The sequence below is a fragment of the Manis pentadactyla genome, chromosome 2, assembly GCF_030020395.1.
Source record: "Manis pentadactyla isolate mManPen7 chromosome 2, mManPen7.hap1, whole genome shotgun sequence".
NCBI lineage: Eukaryota > Metazoa > Chordata > Mammalia > Pholidota > Manidae > Manis > Manis pentadactyla.
In genome coordinates this window covers 146,821,612-146,849,591 of record NC_080020.1, presented here as the reverse complement: position 1 = coordinate 146,849,591, position 27,980 = coordinate 146,821,612, and the positions used below count along the sequence as shown (strand labels likewise).

Below are 27,980 nucleotides of genomic sequence, written 5' to 3'. Positions count from 1 at the left end.
CCCCCATTATCAAGTCCCCACCACACACCCCATTACAGTCACTGTCCATCAGTGTAGTAAGATGCTATAGAGTCACTACTTGTCTTCTCTGTGCTATACTGCCTTCCCTGTGACCCCCCTACGTTATGTTTGCTAATCATAATGCCCCCTTTTGCCCTTCTCCCTCCCTTCCCACCGCACCCCCCAGTCCCTTTCCCTTTGGCAACTGTTAGTCCATTCTTGCTTTTACCCATATTCTTAATGATCAGAGAGGTCTGCAGTTAGAGCAACCATCTGACTAGCTAATCTCCTACAACATCTGGTAAACTCCAGGAGCAGAAATACACTGGGATGTTTGCAGTGACTGAGTAGGGTCCTGGGAGCAGCACAAGGGGATCCAGACCGAAGCCACCTTTGACCTCTCTGCACAGGTGAGGATTCTGGCCATAACCCTGTGGTTCAGGGCCACAGGAGCCCTGTGCAGAGCCAGGCTCCGCTCCCCAGTCGTACTTCATATCTCTGTGTTTGTTCTCTGGCTTGAGGTGCTCAGATCAGAACAGACATCTAAATACTTTAGTGAGGTGGACATACACTCAGCCTTCGTGAGCCTAATACCAGCCAACACTTATGCAGCCCCTTTTTTGCAGTGGGCACTGCTGCAGTGCTTCACCTGCACCACTTGTGCTTTACATGCTCTGCTCCAGTGCTTCATGTGCACTGAGCCAAGCGTTTTGCCTGCACTCTTCCAAGCGCTTGACGTGCACTGCTCTGGCGCTTTACATGCTCTGCTCCAAGTGCTTTTACCTGCACTCATTAATTTAACACCTGGTGACTGCTGTCTGAGAATAGTACCAGGGCCATGTTGTCCTCCCAAAGTAGCAGGTAAACACTGGAAGGGTTGTCCTTGTTGGCTGTCTCCATCATGCCATGTGGCAGGAGGACAGTGTGCACTCGGGCTTCCCTGCCAGGAGCCAAGTCCTCTGTGCTGGCTTCATGCAATGTTTTTAATTATGACCTGCACAAAAATTCATATGGCAACCAAGACAAAACTTCACAAACCAGTTTTGCTTTTCCTGTCTTTGTGAGGAACTCCAGTACTCTCCCTTCCATTCTCATTAACTAAAAAAGTGTTGGTCAAGACCCTCTCCGCTGAACCCTCTGCTCTATGGGTCACAGCCTGCTGCATGAAAACCCTGCTCTGTAAACCCCTTCCCCCATCTCTTTAGCTCCTACTCCCTGAATAAAGAAAGCAACCGTTCACTTATTTCACTCCCCTTTATAGTTTCTTGTTTGATACTGGGTATTCCTAGAACTACAAAGAAATAGATACATTTTGAAGTTCCTCTAGAAATGAGTTTGTGTAAATAGATGTGTGCAGGCATGTGCTCAAGTGTGTGTTGTGTGGCCACTGTTCCTCATTTTTGCTGAGTCTATCCTTTAGAAACTGGAGTTTTGTGAGCAGGTTTCCTGACCCATAAGTACTAGCAGAGGTGGCCTGAGTTTGAATGACACGTTCAGATGAGGGTTGAATTGGAGGATGTCCTGCTTTTCTGCTGCCCTGATGCTAGTTCTGCACAGTAGCCAGTGATGTCCAAGGTCATGATACGAATAAGAAAAAGGACTGCCATTTATTGAATGCTCACTATGTACCTGGTTACATGTCAGACTCTCTCTATATAGTATATGCCATATTTTCTCACAACAGTAATGCCATAAACATGACGGTAAGCCACTTCTGTTAACCAAGCACGTGTCTGCTGGGCACCATGCTAAGACCTTTACATGTAATATTGTGTTAAATATTATATAACCTTACAGGAAGATATTATTATCCCTATTTTACAGGGGGAGAAACTGAGGCTCACAGAGGTTAGGAACCTGCCTATGACTGTGCGGTTAGTGAGTGAGTCTTAGGTTCAGGTGGGACTGCCCTTGAACAGCTCAGCTTTCCTGCCAACAATGGAATGCTGACCGAACACTTGTTGGGTTTTGTCTGGCCATTTTTTTCCTCCCTGAAAACCATGGTATTGAGGTCCCTTTGCTGTCATTAAAGGGGAAAGAAAACCCACTCACAATTCTTCCTTATTTGCTTCTTCTGACAATTTTTTTTTTCTGCAAAAGTCATTTCCTGTGTTGGTCTCATTCTCCCCAAACAGCATACATGCTTTAGCTACCTGGTGTGCTCCGGCAACTGCCCCTTTCTGCAGGGGATTTGCAAAGTTGAATCGTAATGATGAGGAGACTCTGGTGAACACGCAGCCTCCCAGGGGAGTGAGAGAGCGAACAAGCGCATCCTAAACCCTGGTGCCCGAGAACTGCTGAGCAGGGAGTGGGTTTCTCCTTCACTGGCTTCTGGGTTTTCCCCTTCATTTCCCTTTAAAATGTTAGAGCGTATCAAATGAGCCCTCTCTCCCCCAAGGACTGTTTCAATCTCTTATATTTTTTGATCATTCATTGCTGTGGGTTGGTTGTTTTATTTGTACTTTTGGATGGTGGATTGAGTAGCGGTATGGATGGTTAAGAGGTAAGGGAGTGTTTTATCTTTACACTTTACGCTAAATAGCCCACATAAACAAGGCTAAGAGCTCTCTGGCCAAAGCCAGCATTTTTAATGCCTGCCTCTGATCATTTTGTTGGCCTTCACCGACTAATTATAATCAGAACCGACCACGTGGTGTGCGTTATTTAGATCCAGCTGTAACACCAGCATTTTGGCTGATGCAAATTTTCCAACTCAAGTGCTTTTACCAGAAGTGACGAACCTCCTTTCCCAGGGTGTCTCAGATGTTTATGGGGACGATGGCCTCCTGTCTCTGCCCTGCGCCACCTGGTCTTTCCTGCCAGGCCAGTGTTTCTCTGCTACTTCCCTTGCTACTCTCTAGGTGTGAGCATCCCCCGACCCAATGTGGGTTTTTTTTTTGCTATTATTACTGCATCCAGCCCCAGATAACTTCTCTCTCTCAGAAGTCCTGGGTGGCCTGGTAAGACATGGGCAGCCTCCAGACACTTCTCTTAAAGAAATTCAACTTGTCTCTGTATGTTTCTGAAAAGCCCTTGCACATGTTAAACGTTTCGCTATGCAAACATATGTCAGGGAATGTTTTCTTAGGCTTCAAGACTGTATTGGCCAGAGAGAAAGTGTAGCTTTTATACTTAAAAATCTGAAATCTCAGATTGTCTTTATGTGATCAAGAGCTTGTTGGTTTAGTTCAGCCACATCTTCAAGATGGCAGCTCCTATTAAATTTTCAGTTCTGCCCTTCTGCTATTTCCCTTGGGCTCCCCGACCTGCCCCGGGTACCTTGTATTCAGAGCTGGCAGTCATGGTCAGTCCCTTCTTGATAAGAGGTTTCAGAGCATCCCAGGTGGTGAGCAGAATTAGGGAGAACCAAGAAGTGAAGGAGAATATTTGCGTTGTGATTGGTGCTGGCTTCTGGGGAGGAAGACAAAAGAAGACCGAGTTTGGAGCAGAGACTAAAAACTAAAAACCCTGCATTTTCTTCCTGCTTTTTCCCGAGCAGTGTTATTTTCAGACTGTTTTGAGCTGGGATCCTTTGTCGTATTATGGAGACAAACCAAATGGCATATTCTAAGATCTTTCCCTTCTGAGATAGAGAATTGTTTACAAATGCTTCAGTTTAAGGGTTTATCCATATGAAACAATTGGGGGACTTTTTATTATTATATTCATTAATTAGGAAAATGGAGAGGCAGGTTCTGAAGCAATCATCCAAAGGCTTAAATGAGGTTTTTTGATTTTTATAAAAAGCAAAATGGAATGGGCTGCGATTCTAAACAACGGTGGGAACAGGTGGTGGTTGCCTGTTAGCCCAGCCTGCATCCGGGTGTAGGCTGGGCTTTGGTTAGTTAGCTGGTGTTCGAACAACAGACCCAGATCGTGGAGGCAGGAATGTGCAAGGCCTGGGCAACTGTGGAGGTCATGAGGACCAAGCCATTTGTCCAGAGGGGCAATGCCTGGCAGATAAGATGAAACCGATAAGGACTCATCCGTTAGGGGCCCAGATCACTGGATGCTCCATCTTTCTTGTGAACCTTGCAGGTGGGGTGTTTGGGGGTGAGAGGTAAGTGGAAACCTGAACAGATATCACCAGGCTTTTGGGGGTTTTGGTGTTGGATTATTTAAGCCAAAACCTCAGTGTGCAGTAGTCTAAAGGGAAGTAAGTTGATCACTGAAGAAAGACTTTGCACATTACAGCTGGGCAGGCTCAGCCAAATAGCACATGTCAGCCCAACATAGTAAAGAAGGGGCAGGAAAGAGTGAGCAAACCCCTTTATCCATTGAAAATTTGCAACTTATTTTCCTGATTTTATTATTAACTGAAAAAGCACATTAATTTCCAGTCATTTCCAAAGATGGGGTGGAGGTGAACTGTGTGAATCAAGGTGATAGCACAGTAGTGTTGACCTCATAAGGTTGAGTCAGATGACTTTTTGTTGACCTTTGCTGTGCCACTCACGTGAGTGCATCACGCTACACAATGCGGATCTAATTCATAGTATTTATTGCATTGAGCCAAGGAGTTGAAATCAGCCTCAGGAGAGGAAACACTGTCGCTATGCTGTTTCTGTAACAGAGGAGTTTGTAATCGACACACAGGTGAAAACGCTCAGAAGATGCACATTGGAAATGTGATGTATGGGGATTATGCAGCCGTCTTTGCCCAGCTCACCGAAATGGGACATTTCAAGGTTTGTCACCGACACAGAAAACTGGAATATTTCTCTTGACTATTTTCCAATGAGTAATTTAACTGCAAACCCACTTCACAGGGCTGTTTTTCTCTTTAAAAAATTTAGTACCATAGCTCCTTACTATTCATGAGGATAAAATTCCTGATTACATTTTGATGTTACTTTAGTCCCTCCTTTTCCATGGCTTTGCTTTCCATGGTTTCAATTATACATGGTCAACCACAGTCCAGAAGCAGAAATAATTCTCCTTTGGACTAGTCTTACTGGTGTCAGAAGGTCAGTAAGTTGTGACACAATCTACGTCATTCACTCACTTCATCTCATCACGTAGGCATTTTATCATCTCACAGCATCACAAGAAGACTGAGCACAGTGCAATCTGATATTTTGAGAGAGAGACCTCATTCATGTAAATTGTATTACAGTATATTGTTGTAATTGTTTTATTATTAGTTGTTAATCTCTTACTGTGCCTAGTTTATAAACTAAACTTTATCATAGGCATATATATATAGGGCAAACCATTGTGTGTGTGTGTGTGTGTGTATATATATATATATATATAGTTTGGTACTATCTGTGGTTTTGCATCCACTGGGGTCTTGGGATGTTTCCCTGCAGATAATGGGGGAACTACATTATACACTGTTACGTACTGTATACAATCCTGAATGAATTACAGGATCAACATAATTGCATAATGTCTGAGGAAATGAATAAAGGGCTCCTACTTTAGCAGCTGTCTCTTCACCTCCCTCGGGGCCCCACTGTTTCGTTGATCCTGTCAGCGGTGAGAACAGAGGCTTATACCCCAGAATGACAGCGACTGACATGATGTACAAGGAAGGTGAGCTCCCAGGTGACCCTCTCCTGCCCTCACTGGCACTTCCTGCCTACTTCCCACTCCACACATGGACAGTCTGACCTAATTCACCAAAACGGTGAAGACAGAGAAGACATTCCGATTCTGAAGCCTTATTTAGAGACTTTTGTGTAGAATGCAAGAAAATGTTGCAGATGGCCATTTACGAATCTGCAGTTGTTTCCTCCCAGCTTCTGGTATCTCCTAGGAGAAGGCAGTTTTGCCAAGTTTTTTCTTGGACTTTCTGGCTCTCTGGGGGCATGTTGAGGCTCGCTGTCATGGCCCTGAGCCACCAGCCTGGTGTTGGTGCCCAGGAGGCCCCTGATGTGTCCTCAGGATTGGCTGGGTGGGCTGGTTTGCTAGGGCCACTGTGCCACACAGTGAGCGGCTTAAACAGCAGACATGGATGGTCTCACAATTCCAGAGGCTGCAAGGCCGAGGTCAAGGTATGGGCAGAGTTGATTCGTTCTGGGGGCTGTGAGGGACAGTGTGCTCCAGGCCCCTCCCTTGGCTCGTAGGCAGCCATCGTCTGTGTCCAAATTTCCCCTTTTTATAAGGACACCAGTCATTTGAATTAGGGCTGACCCTAATAGCTTCATTTTAACTTGACTACCTTACTAAGTCTCCAAATAAGGTTATATTCACATATGAATTTTGGTGGGATTCAATTCAACCTATAACATTTGGTGAAGGCAGGCCAAACCGGTGAGCTCCACTGGCCATCCCAGCCAAGGCCAAGCCAAGACAAAGAAACAGGAGGGAGGAGAAGGGAGAAAACGAGAGAAGAAAGAGCAGAAGAGACGGGGGAAGAAGGTGACCTTCTGGGGGAGGGGCTGATCTCACCTGCCCCTTTCTGTCTACTGACCGCCACGGCGGCTGCAGGAATGGGCTGCAGGTGGGTTTGTGAGGGTTGTAACTGCATCTCCCAGGGGTGATCGAGGCCCTGCTACCTTGCCCTGAAAGGCTCCTCATGTGTCAGGTGTTGCTGAGAGCAGCGGGGTCGGTCCAGCTCTTATGAAGTGTTGCCAGGCACTTAGAACACTGGCAAACTCCATCTGCTTGGCTTCCTTGTAAGCTTCTAAATGTGTGTGTCCTTCTTAAGGGGTAATGTTCTAAATAAAGACACTTACTAAGGGAGATTTAATCTTAGTGAAGAAAATCTTTACTGAGTGAGATGAACAAAGCATAGACCCCAGACTCCGACAGGGGTCATTAGGAAATGGGTCCGGCAGATTTCAGGAACCTGCAGCTGTCTCTTCACCTCCCTCGGGGCCCCACATCCCTGGGGGATCGGATCACTTCTTCCACCCACTGCTGTCCTTGTGGCCCTGTCTTCTAGGCATTTGCTTTTACAAAGTCACCCATGTGCTGGGAGGAACACCTCATTACTGAGGGAGTGACTGGCTTTCCTGCCTTGTCTGTGTTCAGCCTGACATTCTTTCAGTCACCCAGACCTCTCCCCTTCTGAATCACAGGGTCCTGCCAATGGGTTTCAGCCCCGGGCAAGTTCACTATTGATTCAACGTGACCAAAGACATGACAGTAAAATGTTCTTGAGGTGAAAGGGTTATACCCAGTTTTATTTCCACTGTGGCAGGTCAATCACTAAAATACCATTCACTCAGAGCAAGTCTGCGTGCAGCAAGCTGGGTGCCTGCCTCTGGGCCTCTCTGCCCTCACAGCCGTCCTCGGCCTCTCTGCACAGCCATCCTACATAGCCATCCTCTGGGCCTGTGTCCTCGGTGCTGCCACCACTCCAGCCTCTGCTCTGCTCTGCTCTCCTGCAGCCTTGCAGCTGTGCCACCATGTTGTTCAGAGCACTGGGCAGAGCTCTTTATATAAAGAGTCAATACCCATGTATTGCCCACATGTGTGTAGTGAGTTAACCAACCAGGGCCACGTGAGAATCCTGGCCATAGGAACTTTCATTTTATCCACACTCAGAAACTGCTTGTGTGGACAGGAGTGTCACCCCCAGATCTCCACCTAGTCCCTGAGAACATGGGCTGCACAGAAGGCACAGCTCTTCATGGAACCAAACAGCATCCCCTCCATCCCCATACAGAAAACCATCAATAACTCTGAAAGTAAAATAGAGGGCTTTTGTCTTGCTTGAGGGTTTCAACCCAAGGCAAGTTCACTATGGATTCAGTGAGACTGAGGAATGACAACTGAACCTTCTTGGGTTAAAGGGTTTATACCTGGCTTTATTCTCCCATGGTGGTGGGTTGAGCACTAGGATCACATCTGCATCTGCATCCAACAGTTCGCAGGTCCATAATCCACCTTCATCTCTGCCTCTGCCCGGAGCACTTGGAGGAGCTCTATATAGTGACTTAGTCAATAATAGCTTATTGCCTATGTGTGTGGGAGCAGTAGCTTAGCAGTAGGTCAATTACATCATCAAGTAGTTTTGGGTCAGGTGAGGAGTCTGGCCATAGGAACTTTCATTTTCCCCACAGCTTTGCATTTTAGTGGAGGCAGGCCTGGGAAGTAGCCGGAACAGCATTTCTGATGCCAGCACAGATTTGTCCCCTGCAGCTTCTTTCTGCTCTCTAGGTTTTCATGGTGTGGATAATGGGATTTGAATATTTCACAAGGTTTGGATACCAAGGGAGAACCTGCTGGATAAGTGAGTGGTTTGCTTTTTAACTCATGTTTACAATGTATATGATCTCATCACTCTCCCAAGCTAAGCCTGGTTCCTGGGTCTCATGGGCTGCATGTCCATGCTGTGTTCTAACCACACTTACAGTTTATTGACAACTCATTGGAAAATGTAGATAAGCAAATACAAACAAATTAAAGTTATCCAAAATGCTGTTACCCAGACATAATGATTGTTACATTTTAATGTATAGCTCTCTTTTTTCCATGTTGATACATCAACAGAGAAATATGTTTGATTTTTACTGAAAGATCCATTGATAAATTCTGTATTTTATAACTTACAATTTCTATTTAACATTATATGTCACATTTTTATGCAATAATAAATACACATGCATTATCATTTTTAATACTGTCATAATACACTTGAATAAATTATCTGTAATTTATGTAATCAGTCCCTTATTGCTGGGCACTTAGGTTGTTTCTTTAAAATTGTTGTGCTATTATAAACCAGTTAATGTTATTGCCTCTTTTGTGGGTGGCAAGAGATAAGGTACCGTCTTTCAGCTTCGGGGCTGTTATATATCCATCCAGCACTACTTGGATGGATAATGAATGTCACAGAAGTGCTCAGTGTTGTTCCTAGCATCCTGCAGTGAGGCCAAGGTGTGTTAAACAATGGGGGAAAGGTTCTATATTCTGGGTGGAGTTTCAGGTGTTCACAATGCCCTTTGCAGAGGCTAAGAAACACCAATTGCCTTCATTTCTCTCAGCAGCATTTCATGTGTCCAGTAGAAATCCTGAACTGCACTGATATTTAAGTCTGTAAAAGTAAACAATCAAGTTTTACATAATAATCACTGTCTCCCTGCTTTCCTGAATATTTTCCTTTAACACTTCACTCCTTTTTATTGCCTGCAAGTTCTTGCCAGCAGATAAATGTCATAGATGCCAAAAGCTTAAGAAAAATGTGTGGGAAACAAACTTAAAATGGGCCAAATTCTGTTTGTTAACTTTTTCCCTCTGTGAATTGGTAGGAAATAAAGTGGAAACAAAGCATCTTCCCAGTCATTCTGGTGCATGGTGAAGCCCCCAGGCCCCTTCAGGAGCTACCAGTGTGCAGGACAGCTGGTCTGAGGACCACCAGCCTTCCCCAGAGGTGCTTGCACATTTTATGGCCACTTGTCAGCATCACTGCCTTCTGGGAGGTGGAGAAAAGGACAGGAACCATAGTTGAGGGGCTCCCCATGTCTTGCCCACCCTACTGAGATATTAGTGGCCTGGCCAGTTTTCTGCTAGAAGCTGTACACATTGGCTCAGCTTTCATTCAGTGTCCTAGAGGTTAGGAAGTCAGATTCAACCAGAAAGGAAAATGATAGTGAGATCTATGGTCTGCAGAAGGTATGAGAAGATGTAGAATTTTCTTTGATAATCACAATTTGATTTGAAAGCCATCCCATTAGCATTTAAGCTGCATCCCAAATATGACAGAACGGCATTGTCAACACAGGTGTTTGAAGGAGGAACCCCATTTTGGGGATGTTGATAAAAACGGAAGAGTAAGGTTACATGTTCAGGGCAATCCCTATCAATATTCCAGAAATTGAGAAACTGATCCCAAAATTCATGTGGAAATGCAAGAGACTCAGAATAGCCACAACAATCTTGAAAAAGAGAAATAAGGTAGGAAACTCACACTTTTGATTTGAAAATTGACTACAAATGTACAGTAATCAAGACAATGGTATTACACTGGATCTCTCTGACAGCAGGTAGGAGGCAAAACAAAAGGAAACAAAACAACCCAAATACAGTGTGGTATTGGCCTAAGAATAAATGTGACAACAGTGGGTTAGAATGGAGAATCTAGAAATAAATCCTTACATTTATGGTCAATTGATATTTAACAAGGGTGACAACAATTTAGTGGGGGAAGAATAGATTTTTCAACAAATGGTGCTGGAAAAACTGGATATCCATATGCAAATGCACTAAGTTGGACTTTTATCTCATCCCATATATAAAAATTAACTCAAAATGGATCACAGATCTAAATGTAAGGGCTATACCTATAAAACTCTTAGAAAACAAGTATAAATCTTGGTGACCTTGGTTTAAGCAAAGATTTATTATTAGATGTAACACCAAAGCACAGGCAACCAAAGAAAAAGATAAATTATCAAAATAAACTTTTGTGCTTGAAGGAACACGATGAAGAAAGTGAAAAGACAGTCCACAGATTGGGAGAAGATATTTGCAAATCATAAATGTCACAAGGGTCTAGTATCCAGAATATTAAAGGATTATAGCTCAACAATAAAAAGCCAAAATGGCCCAATTAAAAAAAAATTGGCAAAACTCTGAATAGACATTTCTTCAAAGAAGATATAAAAATGACTAATAAGCATATGAAAAGATGCTCAACGTCATTGTCATTAGGGAAATGCCAATCAAAACCATAATGAAATGCCATTTTGCACTCATTTGGGTGGTTATAAAAAAATACAGACAATATCAAGTGTTGATGAGGATGTGGAGGAACTAGAACCCTCATACATTGCTGGTGGGGATGTAAAATGGTGTGGTTGACTTGGAAAAGAGTTTGGTGCTTCTTCCAAAATTTAGAGTTTTCCTATGACCCAGCAATTCAACTTCTAGGTATGTATGAAAACGTGGTCCACGTGAGAATTGGACACATCTGTCCACACAAAACTTGTACACAAATGTTCATAGCATAATTATTCATAATAGCTGAAAGGGAAACAACTACCCATCAACGGATGAATGGATAAACACAAGTGGTATATCCATTCAATGGAATGTCATTTGGCTGTGAAAAGGAATGAAATACTGACACATGCTACAACTTGCATGAACCTTGAAAACAGTGTGCTAAGTGAAAGAAGCCAGACACAAAAGCAGCATATTATATGGCTCCATTTTTATGAAATGTCCAGAATAGACAATCCACAGAAATAGAAAGTAGATTAATGGTTCCAGGGAGCCTGGAAGGTGGGGCATAAGGGAGTGACTGATAATGTTGTGGGTTTATTTTGGGGCTGATGACATGTTTTGGAATTGGATATTCGTAATGGTTGTAAAACTTTGTGAATGTACAGAAAACCATTGAACTGTATACTTTTAAAGGCGGAATTTCATGGTATGTGAATTACATCTCAACAAAAAAGTGCATTGATGTGTGGTCTTCACCCTCAAGCTCTAGTGTTGGCTTAAGGCTGGTGGTCCTCATGTCTTCCTTTGTCAGTGGCCATTGCCAAGTTGCAGGTTGGTAGTGGCAAAAAAACCTGCTTTTACTTTCCATGAGTTATGCCTTTGTCAGCATCTCCTGGGGAGGCCCTTTCCCCACGTCCCCACTCTGATGTCTCCTGAGGACGGTTCCAGGATGTGGAGACCTATGAGACCTCCCTGTGTGTGCCACTGGGAGCTCCCTGGCTTTATTTCAAGTGGTGCCATGTTCTTTTGTTTTGCTAACCCCACCTCTCTTTTCCTCCACCTTCCCCAACACTCAGGTTCGGTTCTGTGGCTCCAGATGGCCAGTACCACTCCCTTATTAAGAACAAGAGTGCACGGATCAATGCAATGCTGGCAGTGCTGACCCTTTGCGATTAGCTGTGACTTTCCAAGGTAAGGGTCCCATAAAGGTACTTGACTCTGATTTTAATTTACCTCACTGTTTATTCTCTTCCAGGTGTGGGTAACAATTTCAGGAGCTGAGCTTCCTGAGCCACAACTGGTGTGTGGCTGGGCTTACTGTTGAGATACTAAGGTGGCCACTTGGCCATACCCAGGGAACATTTCTGCACCCTTCTTACTGTAGGATCCCATCCATCTGCATCCCTGGTGTGCTGTGGATGATGGTGAGTGGAACATACGGATTGTGGCAGAAGCCCCACAAAAGGTGACCCTGGGAGAATGGGTCATTCAGAACAAAATCATCTGCTGGGAGAGCAGCTGCCTCATGTGGGTGCAGGTCGGCCTGCCTTGGTGGAGTTCACTGGGGAACACTGATGCTCCCGTGGCTGTGTGGGGTGAGGCATTCAGCATCACAGGTCGGAGTCCAGGAGGCTGGATCTCCAGAGGCCAGCTCTGCACGTCCCTTCCCTCTTCCTCCTCCCAAATATTGTTTTGCAAAGAGAAGCCAGAAAAGAAAATTCTGGAGGGCCCCCCTCCTCCTCTTCAGAGCCTAGCTCTGTGTGCCCTCTGGGCCCTCTCTGTCTCTGCCTGGGAGAAAAACCTGCTTTAAGCTCCACTGAGCTTGGTGAAGCTGGAAGAAAAATTAAGGTACCCATAAATATACATTTGTGTCCAGAATCCAGCTTTTCCGTCAAGGAGGAATAAATTTCACTCACCTGACTCCTGGCCTGACATCAGCACACAGTTGTCTGAATAGCAGGAAAATCCTTTACTCACTTCTGCTGGGTCTGTCCCACCTCACAGGAAGGCTGTCTGACATGAGCTTCCCCAAGTGGTGCCCTTCGCACCCTTGGCACAGCTGTGACGCTGCACACGCCCGTGCTCTGAGCGGAGTCAGTGTCCCTGCACCTGCCATGGGAGCTGCTTCCCGTGCCTGTGGCTCGGTGGCTCTTTAGAGGGCCGGGGAGGGTGCTCAGTTGTGAAGTCCCACCTCGGGGGGCTCAGCTGGTCCCCTGAGCCGGACTGTGCAACAAACGAATGAGGCCTAGTGATGAAGGCTCAGGGGTGAGGCCAAGGCGCTAGGCCAGGGTCACGGTGCTGAGGACAACTTCAAGTCTGTAAGAGAAACCACTTCAGCCATTTGCAGGGCTCCGGAAAGAGGGAAGAGGGGGGAAGTCAGAAGAGCCTAGAGCTGCACCACAGAGGAGATAGCACAGAAACTGGGCCCAGGCTTCTCTGGAGCCTCCGTAGCAGCATCTGCACAATTGCCCCTTTGGTCCCAGTGGCCCCAGGGTTCCTTTGACGAGAGTACTGGGTGGTTGTACACTGGCTGGCATCTGGCTGTAAAGGCAGTGTAGACAACCTACACTGTGAGGTTTTAGAGTGGATGAGGGTGTGTGAAGGATGTCCATGCTGCCGTCAGCCCCATTAGCCTCCAGGTCAGGGGTGGAGTCTGTGTGGCAGGTGTACAGCAGTGTAGACAAGGCCATGGGGGTCTTTAGGGAGAGAATTGATTTTACGTGTCACCAGACCTACAGTAGTGAGGGTCAGGGAGAGGAGGCAGAGTGCATGCGTGTTAAAACATACTGTTCTCCATCCCCGCCAACTCCAGAGGGCCTTGGGGGTCAGTTTAGGTCCATTCCTTCCTTGTCCATCATCTGAACTGAATACTTGGTTCCTGGCAGTGGAGAGACATCATGATCGTGGGCTCTGAAGTCAGAGAGCCCTGGGCCCAAACCTCAGGCCAGACATGACCAGCAAGGGGGCTGTGGGCAAGTCAGGACCCTCAGTCTCTCCACCTGTGAAGTGGGCCTCCTGATAATGGTGAGCCTGAGAGGGGGGTGCACGGGCCGCGCTGGCACAGAGCAGATGCTCCCTGGCTCGGAGCCGTTGCTGAGATGGTAGCCGCCGCCACTGCTGTGACTGGGAAGGCAGGAGCTGGCTGTGGGAGAGGAACGAAAGGGCTTTCCCATGAAGCACAGGCCTGGCCTCCTGGCCTCCAGGTAACAGGGTGGTCAGAGACTCTCTGCGCAGGTCCACGGCGTTCTTTGGATTCCTGGGTACCCGAAACTAAACGTGACTGTGAGCTGGCACCTGCTCTGCCCAGGAGGCAGATTTCCCAGGGGGTGGGGGACCCCTCCTGGAGCTGATGGGCCTCGGGCTCTGTGTGGTCTGGCTTCTGCCAGCGTGGTGGGCAGCGCCCCTGGCCACTGTGGTCTCATCGCGAGGGTGATCTCTGTACCCTCCTGGCAGCTCCTCCTCTCCCAGAGCTCAGTCACATGACAGATGTTTTCTTGGCTGAACCCTAAGATGGGCCCTGCTTGTTCTGCTCTCGCTGGTGAGCGCAGAGACAGACCCTCCTCCTGCGTGCATTCCTTATGAATCATGCAAGTCACTTTAGCTCCCCGTGGTGACATTTGTTCAAGGCTGAGCATGCCCAGTCCTTTTAAACTTTGCCCGGATGTCTTATTTTTCATGGCTATCTCTCATTTCCATAGTGTTTCTCTGTACTTACAGATTCTCTCTTAAAGCCTTGCCGTCATAGCCATCCTCTGATTTGTGTCCAAAATGCCTCACCAGGCTAAGTGATTAGCAGGAGCAAAAGGAAAGGAAACTAAGATGTCTGGCAGGGGGTGGGAGGTGGGGGCTTGAGAACTCGGCAGGAGCTGGAGCCAGGAGGCTGGGAGGCCTGTTTGGGAGGAAGGAAACTGGGGAAAGTGACCGTGAGTTAGTTTGGAGCAGAGGGAGTGTGGCACATAAAGGCTGCCAGGCCATGTTTTGGGTTGATTTTGCATGGAAGTAAATATTTTAGCATAAGACAAGCTGGTCCCTACTCTCGAAGCAGTCTCCCTGGTCTACAGCCACTGGGTCCCACTTGCAGAGTTCCTGATTCAGCAACTCTGGGGTGGGGCTGGCGAATCTGCATTTCTGAATTCCCAGGTGATCCTGGTAGGACTGGTTGGCATGGTTCACCGAGAGCCTCTGCCCAGAACAGATGGATATGGTTGTAAATTCCTAGCCCATCCCAGCCACCTCAGCACTGTCCATGGTCCCTGGTGCCTCCAGGGTCACGGCTCAAGTTCCCTTCCAGCTCCAGGGGACGACTGGCCTCTCAGCCACCCCTTCTCCCACTCCCACCTTCCACATGTTAGTTTTCATGTCCAGTTCAGAGCCCAGGCAGGTATCCCTTCTTCAGCAGGGTCACAGCCTGCCTGCGGTCCCTCTGTCACATTCCCGAGGGACTGCAGTCCCCCTTGTGGCACTGGTTCCAGTCATGACCAAATAATGATGTGGTAGGTGGTTTCAGTGTTTCAAGAGGCTCTCTCCCGCTGTTGAAGGGTTTGGGGATATTGTGTCCTTGAATGACCTTCCCATGACCTTCTGACTGTAAGATTTGTGGAAAATTAGAACAACAAAGAAGATGAGGTCGGGCACCTGGGTGTCCTGAGCCACCGGTGGCTCTTTAAACCACGGGGGCGTAGTGGGGCAGTGTCAGGAGCCGCCTGTGCTGGCTGGCTTTGCAGCGTCACCCTCCCCAGCTCTGGCACATCCCCGCAGATGTCCCCGATGCTCCCCCGGGGGCCTGGCTTTGCAGGACTGAGCCCGTGCGCTTCCGTCACTGGCTGGGGCTGGGGCTGGTCAGCCAGCGTCAGAGTGAGATCTTCTCCCTGCCCTGAGGACCCAGAGCCAGATGCTGTGACACTTTTCCCTGAGTTGAAGCTTACTCAGTCCCTTTAAATTAATAACCTCCATTTCTATGCCTACCACTATACAACTGTTTTGTCTTTTTAATTCTTACTAGGTGCTTACCTCCTAATAACAGAAGAAACAAACCTGAGCATAGAGATTAATAAAATATTAATTTCTATGATCTTCTAGAATTAAGCTTTGAGAATATGTAGAAATTAACCCAAACCTGTCATGTTAGGTCAAATTCCCTTTGCTGCCCTCTGGGTCCGTAGTGGTAGGCAACTAGGAGTTGCACATAACCAGATGTAATGAAATTAAATATTGTTTAAAAAAAAGCCAAATTTGTTTGCATAAAAATAAAGCCTTCTAGACAACAATAGTAAGATGGGAGCAGGGTATTCAGCTGGTTGCTAAAGCCCATGGGCATCTTTGGTGTGTTAAAGAGGAAGATAGGATGATTTTAAATTTATGAGAATAATTTACACCCAAATAGGTATGTTAAAAATTTAAAGGTAACTAATGGAAATATAATCTATAGATTCCAAACCAACAGTAGGAAAAAAGTGGAATGCAGACAACAGTATTTCAACCAACAGGTGAGAGAAACAAAAGCAGCAAAAAAAAAGGTGATAAACAAAATAAACATGCTCACACATACAAATGGGGGAAATAAGTCCAAATGTATGGGTAATTATAATAAATGAGGCTTATCTAATATTACTTATTCAATCCAGATATGGACAACATGAAAAGAAAATTTTAAGCCTATTTCACTTATGAATAGGAATGTAAAAATCCCAAATAGGTATTAGTGAGTCTAAGCAATATTTTGCTTTTAAACAAAATAAAAATATATGATCAAGAAGAGATTATTTCAGAAATATTAAGGTTGTTTCACTATCAGAAAATTATTGTGGAACACCATAACAAATTAAAGGGGAAAAAAACTTAGGACCATCTCAATAGATGCAGAAATGAATGTGCTAAAATTCAACTTTCACTTGTAATAAACTTGGAGCAGAAGAAAACCTAAGTGTCTATCAAAACTTGTAGCTATCATCTCAATGGTGAAACTTTAGAAGCAATCACATTTAAATGAGGAAGAAGACAAGGCAGTCCCTCCTGGCAGTGCTTGCCAAAACAGTAAGACAAGGAAAAGACATGGTATATAAATGGGAGAGATGAAATGGTATTTTTTGCAGATAATACAACTATATACATAAAAAAGTCTAAGAGGCTTTATATAAAAGGTCTGGATACAAAAAATACTGCATTCAAGAAGTAATAGAAATAATAAGCAATTTCAGTAAAGTTTTGGGATATAAGATCAACTTCCAAAGAGTAACTTTCTATTTATCAATCATAACCAATTAGAAAATAAAAGAGGAAAAAGATTCCAATGCATTATAGCTACCAGAGCTAGCTAATATCAGGAAATAATGTGGTGTGGGGAGAGTACACAGATAAATTAAATGATAATATGAAGATCTGAATAGACATATCCCCCAGAACTGCAGTATCCAATACAGTAGTCACTGGACACATGCAGCTATCTAAATTTTACTTTAAGTCACTTAAATAAAATTTTAGTTCTTCATTCATAGTAGCCATGCTTCAGGTGCTCAACAGCCACATGGGAAGAGTGGCTACCATAGTGGACAGCATGGAGGTAGGATATTCCCATTATCCAGACAGTTCTATTGACAGTGCTACTCTAGACTGTAAGACATCCCATGTGACAACTGACCCAGGTTCTCCAAGTCAGGGGCACAAAAATTAAAAGGCAGGAGAAGGGGCACTTCTAGATTGAAAGAGATGTAAGACACATGCCAACCAAATGCAACATGTATGGATCCCAACTTCAACACAACAACTACAAAAAGAAATCCTTGAAGCAACAGGGAAGGCTGAATATGGACTGGGTATGAGATGAAAACACGGACTCATTCTTAATATTGCAGGATGGGATAATGGTCCCTATGTAAGAAAATGTCGATACTTGTATACAAAGTATAAATGTCAATGCATATAAAGAAGAGTGAAATGAAATGCCAAAGTTTTCATTACAACCCTTATATAAAAAAATAAAGAAAAGCATTGGGGCTATATTAGCCAGTTCAGCAAAATCTTGAAAATTATTCTGTTTTTCTCTACTTCTGTGAATGTTTGAAAAGTTTCATGATAAAAATTTGATTCTGAAATAAAAAAGGCCAAGGGCAGACTAGAAATAATCATGTTAGTCTATTGTCAATGTGAATTCATGTCTTACTACCTTTTAAAGTCATCACCCAATAATACGATGTAGTGACCCAGTGCTGTCCAGCAGGACTCCCATAAAACCTCCTACGCTGATGGGTGTGCTCTGTGTGCTGTCTGATGTGGCAGCTGTCAGCTGCATATGGCAACTGAGCACTTGAAATGTAGTTAATGACATCCAAGAACTGAATTTTAAATTTTATTTAACCTTAATTAAGTTTTAAATTAATAGTAATTTAATACCATTTTAAATTTAATTTAAGTAACTAACAGCTGCTATAAATAACAGTAGCTCCTATAAAGTAGCTGGTGGCTACTGCATTTCAGTTTGGTTCAATTTGCAATAAATGTGAGTGCACATTTATTTTAAAATTAATTTTCAAAAACCAAGGTATGTATGTTTGAATTGAACAAAAGTCTTCTTTGGAGAAAATTATGAAACCTTATAAAATAAAAATGAAGATGAGAATAAATGGATAGATCATACTATATGTTAAAGGGCTATAAAGACAATACTGTAAAGATTCTAGTAAAATCAGCCTATAAATTCAATGCAATTCTACAGAAAGTTCCAAAAGGTTTTTCATATAATTTAACAAGCAGATACTAAAAATCAGGTAGAAGAGCAAAAACATGTAGATAAGTTAAGAATAATTTATATAGAAAGCAAACTGAGGGGACCTTCCATATTATGAAGCCATAGTGATTTAGACTGCATTGGTCCAGGGAAAAACAGATACACCAACTGACCAGAACAGAGAGACCAGACCAGATCACACACAGATGATCATTTGTCTCATGACAAATAAACATATACAAATAAGTATGTTCAAGAATATTCAATGAAAGACTATGTAAAAATGTTCCTCAACTGAATAATGGGTAAATACACTGTGATATATCCATACAATGGAATACCATTCAACAGTTAAAAAGAATGACCAAGAGCAAAATCCATCAACTTGGATAAATCTCAAAAACATAATGTTCAGGAGAAAAAGATAATTGCAGAAAGATACATGGATATTATACTATTTTATAAAACATGGGAATATTAAAAAATAGACTATATAGAATTAATAAATCAAAATTTAGGATGGTGGTTTACCTATATGGGAGAAAGGAGAGGAATAGGATGAGGGAGTGCTTCAATCATATTTGCAGCATTTATTTTTAAATTAATAGATTTATTTTTTAAGAGAACACTTTTTAATGAACTTTTAAAATTATTGTTTAGATTTATAGAAAAATTGGGCATAAAGTACTTAATTTTTATTTTTAAAAATGTCAGAAGTACATATTGCAAACTAGAAGTGTTCAATAGAACTAGATGATAAAGCCATAGGTATCTGTTATGCTATTCCCTGCATGTTTCTGTAATCATTTTTCTAGGCTTATTCATTTTTCTTGACACTTTGTGTTGGTTTTCATGTATTAGATAAAACAGCCACTTTTCCCATTTCTTGATAGACTGGCCTTGTGTAGAAGGTGAACCTCATCAGTCAGCCCAGCCTGAGCTCCTGGTTGCCTCTCAAATCTCTGTAATTGTTCAGGCAGCCTTCTTTGTTCTTAACGGTTTCCAGCAGTTGAGGGTGTCCCAAGCCTGGTCAGTGTCCCAAAAAGGAGGATTACATTCAGCATCTAAATAAAGACTGTCTGGAAGCCAGACTCACAGACATCAGCTGGGAAAGTATGTAGTTAAGCCCCATTCTGGAAGAAACTGGGAGATGATATTTTTGCCTCGTACCTTAGCACATTGCCTGGGTATATAGCTGCAGTGCTATATCCTGTGGGACTTGTGAAGGTAAGTCCAGTTGGTTATTAGAACCAAGCAATCTGGGTACCCAGCCTTCAGGCAGCAGTGCCACATTGGGGTGCAGACATGTATGTGGGTAAATTCATGCCAAGGAAGTACTGGTTACTTGAAGAAGGCTAGAGAGAGAAGGCTGAGAAGGCATCTGCTAGTTTCCCTATAGTTTCAAGGGTAGATCACAGCCAGCCCTAGATGTATGCTAAACTGGAAGCCTGACCCTAATCAACAGCTTTCAAAGTAGGAAGATGGGCCTCTTCATGGAAAGACTGGGAGATCGGTGGTTTTCTCAGTTCCTTCTGTGCTAAGCCATTGGGGGATAGCCATGGCGAGTGCTTACATAGCCATTAATAGCTGCTTCTTTGCTAGCTGTCATTTTGTGGTTCTTGGGGATGCACAGCTCATTTTTTTTCAGTGCTAGGTGTTTTGGGAGTTTGTTCCTTGGGTAGGGGTCTTGAATTTGGGATGTTAAATGTGGAGTTCAAAGCCTCTCCTCTTCAGGGAGAAACTGGGAGTTTGGAGTTCCCTTCCAATTGGACAGTTTGGTGCCATGGGTAGGATTTATAGCAAGAGTGTCTAAGCATTTCTTACCCATTTCAATGTGTTTTTTTCATTTGCCTGATGTATATGTGTCTCTCAGATAGTTTCTGTGTTTCTTTCAGAGGTAATTACTCTGTGTATAGTTGTACATTTGGTCTTTGCATGGAGGTAAGGGCATAGCTTCCTATGTTGTCATCTTAATTGACCTGTTTATTTTACCTTTATTGCTAACAGATATTTGTGCTGGGATTCAAATTCTAGGTCGACCAGTTTTTTTTTCTCCTAGTAATTTAAAGATACTATATCATTGTCTTCTGGCTTCTGTCATGTTTGTTAAAATGTCAGCTGTCACTTACATTGTTCCAATGAAGGTAAAAACCTCTTTTTCTTCAGGCTTCTTTCAAGGTTTTATTTTATTATTTTTCTCTTAGAGTTTTTTACTATGAACTGTGTCAATGCAGATTTCTTTTTCTTTATCCTACTTGAGGTTCATAAGGCTTATTATCTGAGTTTGATATCTTTCCTTTGTTTTGGTGAGTTCTTAGCCCTTACCCTTTGCTTATTGATTTAGACATATTCCCTCTTTCCTTCTGAGGCTCCAATTTTATGCATGTCAGAATTTCTGATTGTCTTCTCTTTTACTCTTTTGACATTTTAGCTGTCTTTTTAAAATTTCTTTCTGAATATTTTCTTCTAATGTATCTTCCAGTTAATTAATTCCTTCTTGAGCTATATGTAATCTGCTGTTAAACCCACTCACTGAGTTCTTAATTTGGACTATCATGTGTTATGATTCTAGAATTTTCTTTTTTTGTAGTTCCTCATCTTCTACTAAAATTCTCACTTATCTTTTTTCAATTTAAACATACTTAAAGCATATGCTTAAAGACTCCTTTATCAGATGTCATATACCCCTGTGAGTATATTTCTACTACCTATTTTTTCTGCTGAAAATACATTAGTCACATTGTCTTACCTCTTCATATATATATTTTAATTATATGATGGTCACCGTATTTGCAAAATAATTTTCAGAAATAATGTGAGGCCTAGGTGATGTTATCTTTCTCCAGAGAAGTGTGTCCATTTCTGCCACGTTCTTAGGAACATTAGTAATTCATGATTATCTTTATATAATTTCACAAGTTAGGGGGATTTTAAACTGTATTAAAGTCTACTTTAGGCAAGACTACTTTCAAGTCATCATTTCTTTCAGGATGCATTCTTCAGGATTCCAACCCAGATGATGGTGATTCATTATGCTCTGTTCCTTCTCTGTGGACCCTGACTTCACTGTCATCACCTCAGCCCCAGAAGGCTGTCAAAAGCTTGTCTAGCCTCTCAGTTACTGCCTTCCAAATTGGGATTGGCCTCAAAGTAAAAGTGGTCCTGAATACAGATTCACTTCCTTTAGTTTCTGTCTTGCTCTGGAGCTTGGATCTATAATTCTTTCAATTTTTAGATCTCTACTTCTTTTATACCCTAATTATTACAAAACTCCTTTATAAAAACATTTTTTTAGATGAATGGAATAGATGCACATGTGCTATGAAAAACAAAGTTTTATTTGTATTTGGTAATTTGCTTTGACAATGACCTTCACAGGATAGTTGTAAACTACCCTGTGCATTGGTTAAAAGCACACAATTTGGGGCCAGCAAATCTGGTTCAAATACTTGTATTGCTTGTATTAGCAGTGTGGTTTTTGGCAGCCTACTTAAACTTTTTGATTCCCACTTCTCTCACTGCTAAGATATGAATGATTATTATAGCTCCTTTGTTGACAAATAAATAGAATAATATTGCAAAGATTAATGCAGGGTTGGCATCTAGTGTAACCACCCATCAGATGGCAACTATTCTTATTTAATATGAACTATTTAAATATTTAGTAATATCTGCCAAAGATAACTATTGCAGGTTTAAAATGGCTATAATTGTGGGATTTTATTCCAGTGTTGTATTTCAGAAGGAACTCTTAGGTCATGACTTTGTGGTCCTGGCAATACTTGGCTTTGTAATTTTTCTGTACCCAAATCTTAGCAATGTTTATGCTGTAAAACATTGAGATCCAGAGGAATACTTTTTCATATCATGGGATCAATTACAAACTCCAATTAAGGGAAATTCTGGCTTTTCCTACAGCCTTAAGCATACCACCATGCAGAGATGTGAAAGACTCTTGGTTACATGTCTAAGCTTCTACAGTTGCCCCAGTTGTTTTAATGTCTTTCCTAGCCCCATCTTCACCCACAGGTAAGGCCAAAGATGCACTAGCAAGAAGTCCCAGTGATTACCCTCAGAGGCCCCATTGTTATAGCCCTACTTTATACCACTTGGCCCTGTTTTTACGTGTCTAGAGATTATCCACTCTTCAGGAGACTATTCCTGCCAGTTTTGCCTGATGGGCACTTGAAAGCAGATTCATTTAAGCACCAATAACTAGGAGTCTTCATTGAACTCATGCTGCTTAATTCCTAACCTAGTCTTGACCCCTGAGTCAAAACCTTGTGAAAAGTCAGTAAAAGTAGCAAACAATGTTATATTATTCTTGGCAGACTTTGCAAAACAATGAGAGGGTTTAACAATGGATAATTATGGTTTAACAGTTGCTATCAAGTATTGAGTGTTTACAAGATAGTAGGCAATGTGCACACGCGCTCTCATTTGATTCACATAACCCACTAGATAGGCACTGTCATTATCTCTGCTTTAAAGGGGAGGAACTGGGGTTTACAGGGACAACATATTTAAGCTGAGGCCACAAACCAGCAACAGGGTTCATGTCAGCCTTCCTGGGGTCTGTATGTTTTCCATGTAGAATATTAGATTGAGAAAATCAGACTCAAGTCTCTTATGGAGGAAGCTGTGAGGTTTGAAGGAATGTCCAGCAAATTGATAGGTCTATAGGTAGTCTACAGAGTTGCTCTGCTAGAATGGGGTACATTATGCTTTTAAAGACTATTCTGGTAGGAATGAAGACTGAGGACCTAATGAAAACAGCTAGGTTAGCAAACATCAAAGTCAACCCATGAGAACAGAGTGAGAACATTCTGGCAGCAGAGGGATATCATCTGGTCATGTAAGTGATGATGTTTAATAAATAATCCTAAAAGGAGGCATTAGCAGTTCTTGAGAAGAAGCTTTTTAGAGAAGCTTACATTGACAAAATGAAAGGTAATACTTCTGCAATTATAAGCCCGTAAAAAATTAATCTTCTAGGCCCAACTGGAATGTGTGTTTCTACAGGATCTCAGACTAGGCACATGTACTGGGGAACCATATTACAGCATTTACCCTCATTAAGGATGCTAACAGCCCAACCCGTGGCCTTCCACAGAAATCATTGCCCTTGAGGATCTTTTATGGAGGTAAAATGAAATTATGAGAATAAAACTTAGTAAGTTACTTAGTAGTCCTACTGCCTTATCTACTAAGGCCAGGTTTTGTTTTGGTTTTTGTTTCCCTATGAATAGTTACTCAACTAGAAGCTTAAAGGGTGAGGCCCACATTTACCCAAGTATCTCTGGTTTTATATATTATTTCCTTACTTATCTGTCATGAGAAATTAAATTTCCTCAACTTCTTAAATTTTTTAATGTAAATTAAAATATATTTTCAAAAGATTTTCATGAGACTGAAGAGTCCTTCACTTTGTTTCAGCTTTTTAAATCTAATCTGACCAGTTTATTTAGAGTATGGATAGAAATATATTCAGGGACTGAGAATTATCAAGGTTCAGTTGTGAGGGTAAAATGATCTAAAATACCTAATCCAAAGATGGTGGTCATGAAGGAGGAATAGACAGATAGTCTATACCAGTGGCTTCCCAGTGAAGATACAGACATGAAATCCCTATATGTTGCCCTGTACACTGCTAGTCGGCCCTGCCAGGTAATGCCTGCTACACTAAGGGCTCAGAGTGCTTGTTGAGTGAATAATTTATTTAGAAATACCTGAGCTGGTCAAGACTTTGAGCTGGATCTTAAAGATGAGTGTGGCCAGTGGAAAAGGGATACGTTCAAATCAGAGAGGGAAGCAAAGGGGTGAGGATGACTTTGAAGGTCTCAGGCAGGCAGATGGATGGGCAGTGGTGCCATAAACTAAACAAGAAGATGGATGGAGAAGGAGATGTCAGTGAGATTAATAGCAAGCATGTGATATTTTACCACAAATTGGGGAAATTTGTATTTAAGAAATTGGTGCATCTTGATGAATGTAACCATCTCAAGTTGCCCTCCTCCATATATACACAACTGGAATCCTCTGTAACTTTTTTTTTTTTTTTGGTAGGTTCTTTGTGACTCTCCTAGAGCTTGGATCTTTGTATATTCTTGATTTTATTGTTTGCCACAATGGGGTATTGTTTACTGAAGGCTGAGATGATCATGTGAGAATTATCCCAAAGCAGGAACTTTATTTCACATGTTTTATTATCACCTTCAGGTAATAAGAAGCCTGTTGTTTTCTTTTTCATTTCTCACTAAAGCCATATGTGTTTGCATGTCAACATTTTGTAGATGAGGAAATTAAGGCATTAAAAAATAGCACATTCGGGGCTGTCTTGTCCCCTCCTGATGTGAGCCAGGAGCTCTTTCCTCTCACTTTATTTCTAAATAAAAGCCTCTGCCCTCTAAATAAAACACTCTCCTACATTGAGTGTTTGCTAAGTTCATTCTTTGACTCCGCAAACAAGAATCCCGGCATCATCTTTGGGGGCTCATCTGGGATAACTTTGGAGGTGGGAGCTTCCTCTTCAAGTTTAAAACCAGACATGCCTCTGGCTTGCATTCTAAAGAACTGGGAGCAATTTTGATCCCCAGACCCTGAAAAATAAGTGTCTTCTGCACACAAGCCTGGCCTCAATACAAACTGTCTAATAGAGAGACTTGGCCCCTGAGAGAAGTATACAATATAATAAGAAATATCTGAATTTCCTTATGTCACTGTCTTACAGTAAGCTCTCATCAGATCTTTAACCATTATCATTTGTGCAGGAACCTCAGGATGTCTTGGGGACCTCAAGAAGAGAGGAATTCACCCAAATCTACAGAAGCCACAAAACTACAAATAGTAATAGAAATGGAACCTGGAATAGAAGTGCCCATCTTCCCAGGCCCTCTCAACTGACCAGTGATGGAGACCTAGCTGCACCCTTTACTGTGCCTCTTCTCAGCATGAAGCAGCCAGAGCGGTCATTGCCCCCTTTCCCTAGCAGCAGCTAGAGTCTCTATCTGTAGAGGGGGAATGAGACAGGAACTGTGGGCTTAGACAGAGTAGGGTGAGGGCCTCTGGAAAAAGCAAGGCAAGATATTTACAGTCAAAGCAATGTAACAGTGTAAAGTCCATATAGAAACTCTGTGTTCAGCATTATGCAAAGTCAAGGTCACACTAATTCTCTAGGGTAAATATACTAGACTAGGAATATTAGACATCTTCAGTGAGATCAGTTAAAGGTCAAAATGCCAGAAGCAACTTGGCCTGGAATGATTGAGTGTTCTGCAAGGGTATCTTAGCATAACCGTGACTTCACTGTAAACAGCCCTAAGAAACAAACAACCCAGCCCACCTTGAGGGCAGGGCAGGTGGTGTAAGTCCACACCCTGAGCCCTCAATCCCCAAAAATCCTCAACTGCCTATAAATCCCCTAGACAATGCACCACCCCGGGCTCTCTTGTCCCCTCCTGGAGTAAGCCAGAAGCTCTGTCTGCTCACTGTCACCCTCAATAAGTGTCCCTGGCTCTCCTAAAAAAAAACAAAACAAAACACATTCAAGGATGTTGAGGGTGTTTGCAAAATTAAGAGATGGTCATAGCACAAAAGCAGAGGATGAAGATAAATGCAGTAGTGAGGTTACCCAACCCAAGTAGTAGAAACTGAATTATTATTCTGGAATGAAAATCTACCCGGCTGGGAGACATGGCCTGAGCATGAGTAAATGAGAACATGTCTCTGGAAGGGAGAGGAAAGCAGAATGGCTCTTTAATCAACTAAATATCTCTCAAAATGTGTGTTTCCTAAATTAAGCATTTCCTGAAATGTGCATTTCCCAAATTGTGAATCTCAAAGAGATTCTCACAGTTCATGTTGCAATGAAAGGCTCCGAGACCAGCAGCAAAGGAAAACTAACCTCATTTAATCCAGATTTGGTCAAACTTTTCACCTTGCAATATATTTTTCATGGAACGCCTATTACCACCTCCCAGGAAGGTGGGGAAAATGTTGAATTAAGAAACCAGTGCTTAATTTCATAGTGTCAGTTATTACTAGGTGATCAGTAAATGCTTAGTTTTGAATTTTTTAGAAGTGATTTTCTAATAGCAAATCATTATTTGTTAAGTTTTTTTTCAAAAAGTGGATTTAAAAAAGTGAAGTAGCCATGACCTTCAAAATCATGACAAAACCCTAGAATTAGGAAGATTGTGGCTTTTTCAACATCTACTAAAAATAATTAAAGAAATCTCTACCATTTCATGGCCTACCCAATCCTGGGATGAATTATTCCCTCTAGTTCCACAGCACATAGTTCCTCTGAAGCTGTTAATTCTGCTTAGATGCCTTTTGAGTGTGAATGAAATTTAATTATCTCATTTTCTTCAATAGCAGAGAGTGGATTAATTGTTTAAGGGAAAACATGGCTTGTTACATGGGTAGAAATGTTCAGAATCCCTGGTGTGCTGAAGATATGACCATCAAGGGGGAAGCTTGAACTACATGGCACATGAAAGTGTGTATTTACAAAAAGGAGAGAGCTAATTATCCCTATAACACTATTTTTCGGTTTACATAGAAATTCATTTGGTCTTGTGTTCATCAACCAAACTGCAGTTCAAATTTGGCTTCACCACTTACTGGCTATGTAACCATAGGCGAGTCTCTGAACTTCAGATTCTTCTTTGTGAAATGGCATTAGGAGTTTGGAGTACTAGAATAAAGTCTTCCTCATTTTAGCACTTAGACATCTTCAGGATGATTATCGTTCACCATCATGCCACCCTAAAGCAAAGCTTCCTAGCAGACACACTCAACTCCATCCCATTCATTCTAAAGGAGAGAAATCCAGCCAGAAAAAAAACCTGCTAACAATAAACACATGAAATACTCAGTCACTTCATCCTTCTCCTTAAACAGAAATGCAAAACTAAGGGTCACCAGGCATACAAGGAGAACTGCAGCGTTAAAATGAAAGACCAGAAGAAACAAAACTGACCCAGAAAAAAAAAAGAATTAGAAAATAGAAGACATTAAAAGCACTCTAATTAATATGCTGGGGGAATTTGGGGTGGGGGATAAATATTACATCCTTAAAATTAGAACAAAATGCTAGGAAAAAGAAACAATTAGAGAATAAAAGTGCAGATTAAAAAAATAAAGCTGGTTGAAAAACTTGTTTTAATTAAAGAAGGAGTAGAAAGCAAACCCAAAGACTCTCTACTCTCCTAAAATGTGGGGAGCAAAGAAACTGAGACCTTGGAGAGAACCCATAGACAAAGAAGTCTAGACACTAGATCAGTCTAGGGGGTCTCACATACAAGATTGGAGATGAAAAAATTGTCAAAAAAATTTCCAAAGGTGAAGGACAAAATTCTTCAGAATTGAACTTGCTGCATGCTCCAAACAATTAAAAAGAGTCATACCTAGACACATCCTTGATGTGTTAGAGTACCCAGGATAAAAAGAAATTTCTAAAGTCTTCTATACCCAGATAGATATCAATGAAGTATGAGGGCAGAATAGTGGTACTTTCAGACAGGAAGATATCAGAAAGCTTATTTCCCATGCACCTTTTCCTTTAATGGTATTTGAAGACAGAGTAGAATAAAATAGAGTTTGTGGGGTCTAGGAATCTGTGGTTCCAATCTAA

The 27,980-nt window shown here is 42.4% G+C and overlaps 1 long non-coding RNA gene across 1 annotated transcript; it reads left to right on the top strand.

The window, feature by feature from the left end:
• Window positions 1–9: 9 nt before the first annotated feature.
• LOC130682529 (uncharacterized) lies at window positions 10–27,711 on the top strand. Its single transcript, XR_008995713.1, has 3 exons — window positions 10–410; window positions 11,697–11,811; window positions 25,114–27,711. It is a non-coding gene; the product is annotated as an uncharacterized LOC130682529 (long non-coding RNA).
• The last annotated feature ends 269 nt before the right edge of the window (window positions 27,712–27,980 follow it).